The following is a 9,944-nucleotide window of genomic DNA, read 5'->3' as shown; positions in this document are numbered from 1 at the left end:
GATAAGTTTAAAGAGAAGGTGATTGCTATTAATTATATTTCCAACACTTATAAAGAATATTTTGTAAAGGCATGGACAGATAAGCATCTTCACTTTGGGAACCGTGTTACTTCAAGAGTAGAAGGTGCGCATTCACAACTTAAAAAATACTTGCAACTTTCAACTGGTGACTTTTATTTGGTTAAAAGGAAACTATGTCTAGCTATTGAAAACCAGTTTCAAGAAATCAAAACCCAGCTTTCAGCAGAAAAGATTAAAGTTCCTCATAAGTTGCGTATCACTTTTTTTCGTGAGCTCGTTAATCATGTATCCGTTTTGGCATTGGATAAGCTTTTCCATCAATTTGAGTTGGCTACAACTAATTCAACTTTGAGAACATGCATGAATCACTTTACGGCTACCATGGGGCTTCCTTGTGCACACAAGATCAGATATTTGTTGGATGAACATAAGGTATTGTATCCAAGAGATGTCCACTCACAATGGCGATTAGATGATCGAGAAATCAATGATATGAATTCTGTTAAAAATAGTCGAGAAGAACAAATGAAAAAAAATAGTTGAGAGATTACAAGATGAATACCCAAAATGGCCTTCCTCTCAGCAGGAGATTGTTTTAAATCAACTTTCTCAGGTAGTGAACACTTCTACACCTATGCTTCATGAACCTAATGTTCAAAATCCGAGAGGACGTCCACCAACATCAAAGAGTCGAAAGACAATCAGTAGCACAAGACGAGACCCTTCATCATTCGAGATTGTGGAAGCAACAAGAAGATGTAGTATATGCAAAGGCATTGGCCATAACAGTCGTACATGTCCATGACAAACCGTAGGTTCCACTTCAGCAACTTATTTTTCTATGCCCGTTCCAATTGGGGTTGGAACTGAAATTGGCATTTCAGAAATGGGCACTTTTCCTAATGAAACTATTAGATTTAGGAACAATTAGCAAATGGTAAGTTGCTTATATTGCTTGCAAGGTCAAGTTATGAAACTTAATAATATGATATATTTAAAATTTTCTTTGCCGCAGATGGAGTTTTTTTGTATATACCCCTCCCCCAAATTCTTTGCAAAGGTGCTTTTTGGTCATATCGTAGGAAACGTAAGAATCTTTTGTCGTGACCCCTTAATGACCTCATAATGAGTTCTTCTTTTGTCATGACCCCATAATGAATTTTTCTTTCCTTTTTAAAAGGACATTGATGTGTTTTCTTGAATTATTTTGTAGGAACCTTGGACGATCGAAGTGCCACTCATTCAAATCTGAAGCCTTGGTTTTTTTTTTTTTTTTACCATCAAAGTGTCACTCATTCATTCGAGCACTTCTCGAATATATCATTGATTTTGTAGTGTGTGACCATTTTATTATGTAAATCGCCCTGTGGGGTCATTATTATTGAAATATCTTCCAATTTACTTTTAGATTTTCATCAATTAAATGATTTGAATTATCGCAATGTGTTGAAAATGAATCAAATCGATGCAAATTTACGAATCTTGGTGGATTCGAACCACCATCTTCTTGAGACATATTTGTCAAGCGCTCTACCCATTTTTAGCTAAAGATCCACTTGAATTACAAAAGCATCAAAGGCAATAAGACAGCTAGAGGATGTGTTTTGGACGGTGACTTGTTCTAAAAGGACAGGCAAATTCCAAATGGCTACTTCCATAATGAGAGCATATACTTAGTAAACATGTTCTATTTGATATGAACAAATTCGTATCAGGAACATAACCCACCTCTCTAATCCTACAGATCAATATGTTCAACTCTATTGATAATATTTATTTGTGTATGTGGTTTATCTCCTAAAATAAAGACATGGATCTTCCTTTAAAGTTCAATCCAACTACAACCAGGCTCTTTTCTTATCCCTTAATCCGAGGAGAGAACTCAAATAATAGAATCTGGTTCACATTCCATTCCATGGATGAATTTCACCACTTCATCGAGCTTTCCTGCCCTTCCGAATGAATTTCAACCAAACCAACATGGCTGCAAGCAAACAAAACACCCACCGGTAAAGAGATAATGTTTCGATCAAGAAGTTTTCACGGATTCGAATAGTTCTAGAACTTCTTGAATGCGTCTGTTCTGAGCCTGACCTGCTATCATTTTTTGTTTGAAAGGTAGCCTGACCTGCTATCATTGTGGTCCAAGAAATCACATATCTTTCGGGCATCCGATCGAAAACCAAATTCGCCTCCTCCACACCCCCATATTTGCAATATGTAACCAAAAGTGCATTGTCTAATTCATGCATAAGGCATACGACTCTATTTAGTATGCTCTGAGATACATCAACAAGCACACACACAGTCCAATATACAACAGTAACAACCTTCACATATAAGACATGGCATTCAATAGCCTCAATGGAAATACTACAATTGTGAGTTGTCCTGCTCCAGTTTTGTCTTGACATTTCAACAATTCAATTTCTGGCAGCTCTATAACCAATTGTAAGGCATCCAATTCAGAGAAAAAAATCTGTAAAAATAATTCCTTGACACCGAAATTGAGGACAAACTATTCAAACGTGAAGGACAAACTATTCAAACGTGAAACTTTCTGGTTTTAAACTTGATTTCTTAGCACAAATTCAGTCCGGATGGAGTTGATTCAACAACAATCAGAATGATTTCCCACTATACTGTTAGGGATTGAATTCTTAATCACAACCTCCAAGGCAACACTCAAACAACAAAAAAATTTTAAATTGTAAACACAATAAAAAAGGATCTGAGCGAAGGTATAGAAATACACAATTTATGCACTAAGGTGACGCCTTGCCTTATTTTGAGCGATTTCATGGCGTTGATGACCTTGAGGAGGTCGTTCCTTTGGTAATAGAATTTTGTGAATTCAATGATCAAGGTGGAGGGATAAGAGCATGTGGGGTCATTGTAGGGGTCTTGGAGGGAAGCTTTTAGGCCTGAAGGCAAAGGATCGCATCTTCGCTGTTATTGGAGAGAGAGAGAGAGAGAGAGAGAGAGAGAGAGAGAGAGAGAGAGAGAGGGTTCTCGATTTGGGCTCTGGGAGAGAATGCGGAAACTTGGGTTGGAGATTGTGATCATGAGAGGAAGATGAAAGAGGGGTTTCATTGAAAGGGTATTTGCGTCATTTTATAACTATTGTTTTTGTTGTAACCAAGAAACCATTAAGATTTTTAAACGCGGGTGTCCGCATAATCAAAAGGGGCGTAAATATCAGCTCCCACTGGTTCCTTTTTCTTATTTGGCACAGCCTATGGCTCCTTGCCTCCTTGTAAGAAAGAGAGAGATTTTAATGTTTTTTGATAAAGTAAGGTTGCTTAAAATACATTTTTTTAATGAGAAAAGAGTTTCAGCGCAGAAATAGGGGGGATTGGGGGGTGATCGTAGGCATTCATTTGGAGGTCCCATCATGGATGGTGTGCCTACCAAAAATCAGCTCCATTGGATCACCATAGGGTGTCCATTTGTGGGGCCAGAAATGGATAGATAGTGTTTGTCCACTATCTGCCCATTTTTTGGCCCCACAAATGGACACCCTAATGGAGCTGATTTTTGGTGGAAACCCTATCCATGAAAGGGCCCATCAAATGAATGCTTTGGATCCCACCAAAAATGTGGCCCCACCCTGTTTCTGTGCTCGAGCGCAGATAAGCTTACCATTTTCTCTTTGTTAGTATGTGTTGATTTTTTGTCAAGAGAGGATCTTACCTCAAAGTTACTTTTAATTAAATTATGTTAATTAATTAACAAATTAGGATTGTTGTTATAATTAATTAAATAATACTATTTAAGACCCATCTTGAACCCTGTAATTACTTATCAACATTGGTAGGAAATATCCCCTCAATATTTGTTTAATTGGTAACTAAGCCTAAGCGTTTTGGACAAGCTTCAGTTATCTAGGTCAAGCTCTCACTCGGCTGACTTTTATCCCATGCAAAAGTCAGTCGCCAAATAAATGGCTTTCCAGGTAACTGTCTAGCAAATCACGAAAGAAACGTCTCATGTATTGACCTGATGAGGATTCCCTTGACTTTTTATAGACCCATCTATTCCCCTGTTCTCCAACTGAGGAATGCTAAACTAAAGGAGCCCCAGCAATTCCTAGCAAATCCCATAGTTTTTATATGGTGGTATTATAGGGGGGGGGGGGGGGTGATGTCTCTCTCCGCCCTTTATTTTGACGGCCGGGCATCATATAATTTCTCGTATCTACGTATATATAATATATTTAAAGATAGACACGAATGCTAAACTGAAGGACGCCCTTGCAAAACCCAGCCGCAAGGGTGCCCCATTCGATCCACGGATCCACATCACCAAGTACACTTATAATAACACTAAAAATATCATATTAAAAGAATAATAAACTTACTTAGTCAGAAAAAAAAAATTTGCATGGGTACATTGGTCACAAACGCATAGCATGACCTGATTTGCAAAATTCACTCAAACTTGATGACTCAATTTGTAAATTCTCAAAAGGAAAAGACTCTATTTGCAAATAAAGCAAAGTAGAAGACTTCTTTTGCAAAAACCCCTTCATTTAATTCACCTGAGGTGGTTGCTTTCACAGGCAACAGCCCATCCGCAAAATGCCTCCTGCCATGGCCCCTAGCAAACCCAAAAACTATATATATGTACAAGTAACTGCACGCATCAATCTTCAAAAGATCTGCCTATTATATCGCTAGCATAAACGCATGTTGGGGGGAGAGAGAGAGAGAGAAAGATTCTCATGGTGTATTTCTCCCTAGAGAGAAAGGGAGGGAAGAGAAGTCTGACATGCTTTTTGTTTGAAATAATAGATTGACCGGAAGCTGTCTCATCTAGTCTCGATTCAAGGTGGCAAACGGGCCGTGCCTGCACGGCACGAATGGCTACAGTGAGCATGCCGTACCGGCCCGGCACAAAGTCGTGGGCCGTGCCGGGCCTGGTTGGGTGGCCCGGCATGGCTCGCGAGCCCGATTCCCTTTAGAAAATGCATATTTTTTTAGGAAAATCTGAAAATACCCCCCAAAAGTTGTTTCAAACGGCTAGTTAGTGGGGTATTTTCGTCCAAAACATATATTTTCATAAAATCTTGAAAATACCCCCTCAACAACTCTTTTTTGGGGGGTATTTTGAGATTTTCATTGTTTAAATCTTTTACATTCCCTAAATACCCTCCCCAGCAACTCTTTTTTGTGGATATTTAAGTCATTTCATGTCTTTTACCAAATTAACCCCCAACAACTCTTTTTTGGGGGATATTTTGGGATTTTCATTGTTTAAATCTTTTACATTCCCTAAATACCCTCCCCAGCAACTCTTTTTTGTGGATATTTAAGTCATTTCATGTCTTTTACCAAATTAACCTCCAACAACTCTTTTTTGAGAGATATTTTGGGATTTTCATTGTTTAAATCTTTTGCATTCCCTAAATACCCTCCCCAACAACTCTTTTTTGTGGATATTTAAGTCATTTCATGTCTTTTACCAAATTAACCCCCAACAACTCTTTTTTGTGGATATTTAAGTCATTTCATGTCTTTTACCAAATTAACCCCCCAACAACTCTTTTTTGGGGGGTATTTTGGGATTTTCATTGTTTACATCTTTTACATTCCCTAAATGCCCTCCCCAACAGCTCTTTTTGTGGATATTTAAGTCATTTCATATCTTTTACTAAATTAATCCTCCCCCAACAGCTCTTTTTTGTGGGGTATTTTGGGAAGTCAAAAAATAACCCACCCAATCCTATAAATACAACTTTTCACCCCCTTCATTTCTCACCAAAGCTCTATCTCTCTCTATTATCTAAACTCTCCAATTAACTTCTCTCTCTCCCTAATCAAGTTTACCCTCTCTCTCTCTCTCTCTCTCCCAATCTACTTCTCTCTCTACTTTGTAGCACTAACTACTCATCAAGAGGGTGGTGATTGGTGATTAACACGAGGACGAGATTTTGCTCAAATAGGTTGAAGTTGGTACCCATTTAAATATTTAATTATAATTCTCCCAGATTGGAACACTTGTGGGGGTTTCATGAGTTTTCTTGAAGTTTTTTATACTGCAAATAATGTTTTTTCTACTGTTTACAAACCAACCTCAAATATAATTATGAGTAACTTATATAACATCACGCTTACTTTTAAAAAAAATAGAACTGAAAGACAAACAAATAATTGAAGTCATTGAGGCAAAAATTTAAAAATATTTTAATGAAATTTCACTTTTATATTTCTTCACTACAGTAATGGACACTAGGTTTAAGTTACAAGGTTTAGAAGTCTTGTTAGAATAGTGTAATAACAACCTCGGCAATGATCCTGAAGATTCAGGGAATAGTATAAATGAAATTAAATCATTATTAAGGTCTATGTATCATATATATGAGGTGGAACGTAGACAAAGAAGACCCAGTTCTTCTACGAGCTTGGGGCCTAAAAATAATTCAATGTTTACTTTAATAAGCCTAAAAAGAGCAAAACCTAGTAGTGTTGGTAAAGCATCTTGCAAATGAGTTATCATTGTATTTGGAAAATGAACATTACATCAATCCTGAAGAATGGGAAACTTTTGAAATTTTGCCTTGGTGGAAAGCAAATGAGAAAACATATCTAGTGCTATCCTTTATGGCACGTGATCTACTAACCCCTCCCGGTGTCTACAGTAGCATCGGAGTCCGCTTTTAGTGCAGGTAACAGGGTTTTAGAAAACAAAAGAACCAAAATGTCATAAAAAACATTGGAGGTATGTGTGTGCTTGAAAGACTGGCTTGATGCAGATGCTATGATACAAGGACTGGAAGGCTCAAGCTCGTCATTTGAAGATTGCTGAAGACTTTTAATTTATAAGTTATTGTAATTTCAAAGTTGTATTTATTTTTTCTCTTTTCTTTCCTTTAAAGGATTACAAGCAAGGTTCTATGTCCTCCTCGGCTCATCTTTTCTTGTTATAATATTTGATATTAATAAAATTTAAAGGTGTCGCTCGGGTTCCTGGATAAATATTCCGGGCACAATCGAGCTTTGTTTCTAAATTACTATTGTAAATGAAATTGACAAAAGGGGGACCAAGAAAATTGTAAACAAAAATTGACAAAAGGGAACCAAGAAAATTGTAAAGAAAATTTGAAAAAAAAAAGTTTTTTTTGAAAACAGGACATTTCTCGGAACTCCGTGGGAATACACAGAATTCCGAGAACAATTCTCGGAACTCCGTGGGATCCCCACGGAGTTCCGAGAAATGTTCTGTCTCAAAAAAAAAAATTCTCGGAACTCCGTGAGGATCCTACGGAGTTCCGAGAAATGTTCTGTTTCAAAAAAAAAAATTTCTAATGTTTTGTTTTAAAAAAAAATTAAAAAACACGGGCTAGCACGGCCCGGCCTGTGCCTTGCCTAGCCTCAAGGATTCCGGCCCGGCACGGCACGGCCCATCAAGCCTTCCGTGCCATGCCGTGCCCGGCCCGCGGGCCTATCCGGGCCGCATTTGGTCATGCCTAAGGGTGGACATGGTTCGGTTCGGTTCGGTTTTGGGCTAAACCCAGAACCGAACCATGTATAATCGGTTCCCTGAAATTGGAACCAGAACCGAACCATATATCTATGGAACCGAACCGAACCAGAACCATATATAATCGGTTCGGTTCTGGGTTTTCCCAACCTTCACCAATGGCCCTGTTTATATATGAATTACAAGCACTAACAGTAACAGTAACAGGCACAAATTTGGGCAATGCAAAACTTATATGAAGTATGAAGAAGTACAAACAGGTGGGATAATCATGCACAAATTTTGGCAATGCATGAAGCCATGAACTACAAATCTGGGAAATAATCAAGCCCTAATATCCAAAGCAAACAGGCCCTCATTAAACCAATTCGGTTCTCGGTTCGGTTCTCGGTTCCGGGATCCCAAACCCAGAACCGAACCAAATTTTCACCGGTTCTAGGATTTTGGAACCGGAACCGAACCATATAGAAATGGAACCGAACCGAACCGAACCAAATGTGCCGGTTCGGTTCGGTTCCTCGGTTCGAACCGGAACCATGTCCACCCCTAGTCATGCCTACGGGCCCGACACGGCCCGTTTGCCACCTTGATACTCTCAATGAATGCAAGCCAACATGACACAGTACACACGTGGTACATGTTCCCGGTGATCGGAACCGTTGATCTTATTCGGCATCACAAGATGGCTCAGTGGGTCTGGGTCCGAAGCTGAATGAAGATCTCATTTGCATGACTGAGGGGTACAAAAATCAACGGATGGGATATGTTAGCTTAGGCCCTTTTAAAATGTCCCATACCAAGTTGGGTCATGCCTAGTCCCATATCTAGGCATGAACCAATATTGCAAAATTCCCTTTAAACCCATCACATATCAACCATCCAGGACCGTAACATTTTACTTCATTTTTTCGTAGCTAGTTAATATCGATTCGAGTTCAATTTCTCTATATTTTGAGGGGAAGTGATATATCAGCCCCCTTTTTGTATACTTCGGACAGCCTGCTCCAGTGTATCTATGACTGCAGTGGGGCTGATGTACTTCACGTGGGAAGGATTCAACGGGCCTGCAGCTGGATGTCCCATGTAAAGGAAAAGGGGCGAATTTATCATTTCCTGTTTGATCTATCATAATTTTCTAGGTATTGGAACTTCAAATATGTAATTCTTATAAATGAATTTAGCTCATGATTAAGGCTAAAAGAAAAAAGTAGAGAGAGAGAGAGCAGCAGCAGCACTTTTGGTTCTTGGTGAAATTTTAGGGGTAAAATTGTTCTCATTTACGAGAATTCGTGGTAATTTTATTTGATACACTGTGGAGGCCTGAATTTTTCATGAGAAACAAATTAGGAAACATAGTGGAGGTATAAGTTTGTGGGCAAGATGATTGTGTAGGCAACTTCCCAATTCGTTGAAGGACCTGAAAAGACAGACTGCAGTACCTTCGAGCCAGCTTCATATTACGTCTCATGGAAATCAAGGCTTGCTGATATGGCTAGAGACATAAGTACACCTAATCACCTACTTCGAGTTCCCTATCAATTTGATGCTCAACAGCCAAACTTTTCCATACAATTATGGGCTTTTCGAGGGTTCTCACTTAGGAGACGGATGAGGAATTCTTGATCACGTAGTGCTTGGTCAATAGTATCACCATCCTTAGAAGAAATGTGCGTAGGTGGTGGGTGGCCATATATAGCATCACCCGGCATTTGGCGTACAAATGAGGCAGAAGCACTAGCTTTATTATGGGTGCAACTTGGGTCGGGTTGGGTTGAGCTTTTCAAACGGTCCTTGTAGATAGCATAATCTTATCACCGAAATCAGACTTGGTGACCGCTATTAAGCCATTAATTGAACATAGGAGAAGATTGTCAAACGAGGATGCGGATCGGCTAGCAAAGGACGGAGCCCTTCGTGATTCCATGGCTATTGTTATAGGACGGAGCCCTTCGTGATTCCATGGGTATTGTTATACACCTCTACTGGGGGTATTAAACAGAATACTTAAGAGGGCTATCATTGTATGTGATTATTTAAGGCGCGGGTGTAATCGACGAATGTGGGGGACAACTTGTCCCACACTTCATATTTTTTGGTAATAAAACTCAATTTTCGAAAGAAAAAAACTTGGGTCGGATTGGGTTGAGCTTTTGCTAAAAATTGAATAGGAATCAACCCGAACCCGGCCTGAGCTTTTGCTAAAAAATGAATAGGAATCAACCCGAACCCGGCCTGATTTTAAGGTAAAAGCTCATCCTGAATTCCCAAAAATTGACCGAGTTGCACCCCTGCTTTATTATGATAAGTTTGTGATGGTCTGCTGCTCATGGTTATGGACCTTTGAACATTGAAGGCAACTACTCAAACATGATAGTACGGGCAACTAACAAAGCAGTGTACCGCTGAAATTAGGGACCTACTCGTGTTGCTACTTGCTAGCG

This window comes from Tasmannia lanceolata, unplaced genomic scaffold, assembly GCF_043159265.1.
Source record: "Tasmannia lanceolata isolate RefF3 unplaced genomic scaffold, GAP_Taslan_0.1 ptg000018l, whole genome shotgun sequence".
In the NCBI taxonomy this organism is placed as follows: Eukaryota; Viridiplantae; Streptophyta; class Magnoliopsida; order Canellales; family Winteraceae; genus Tasmannia; species Tasmannia lanceolata.
The sequence above is the reverse complement of the archived record's forward strand: the minus strand, read 5'-3'. Positions refer to the sequence as shown.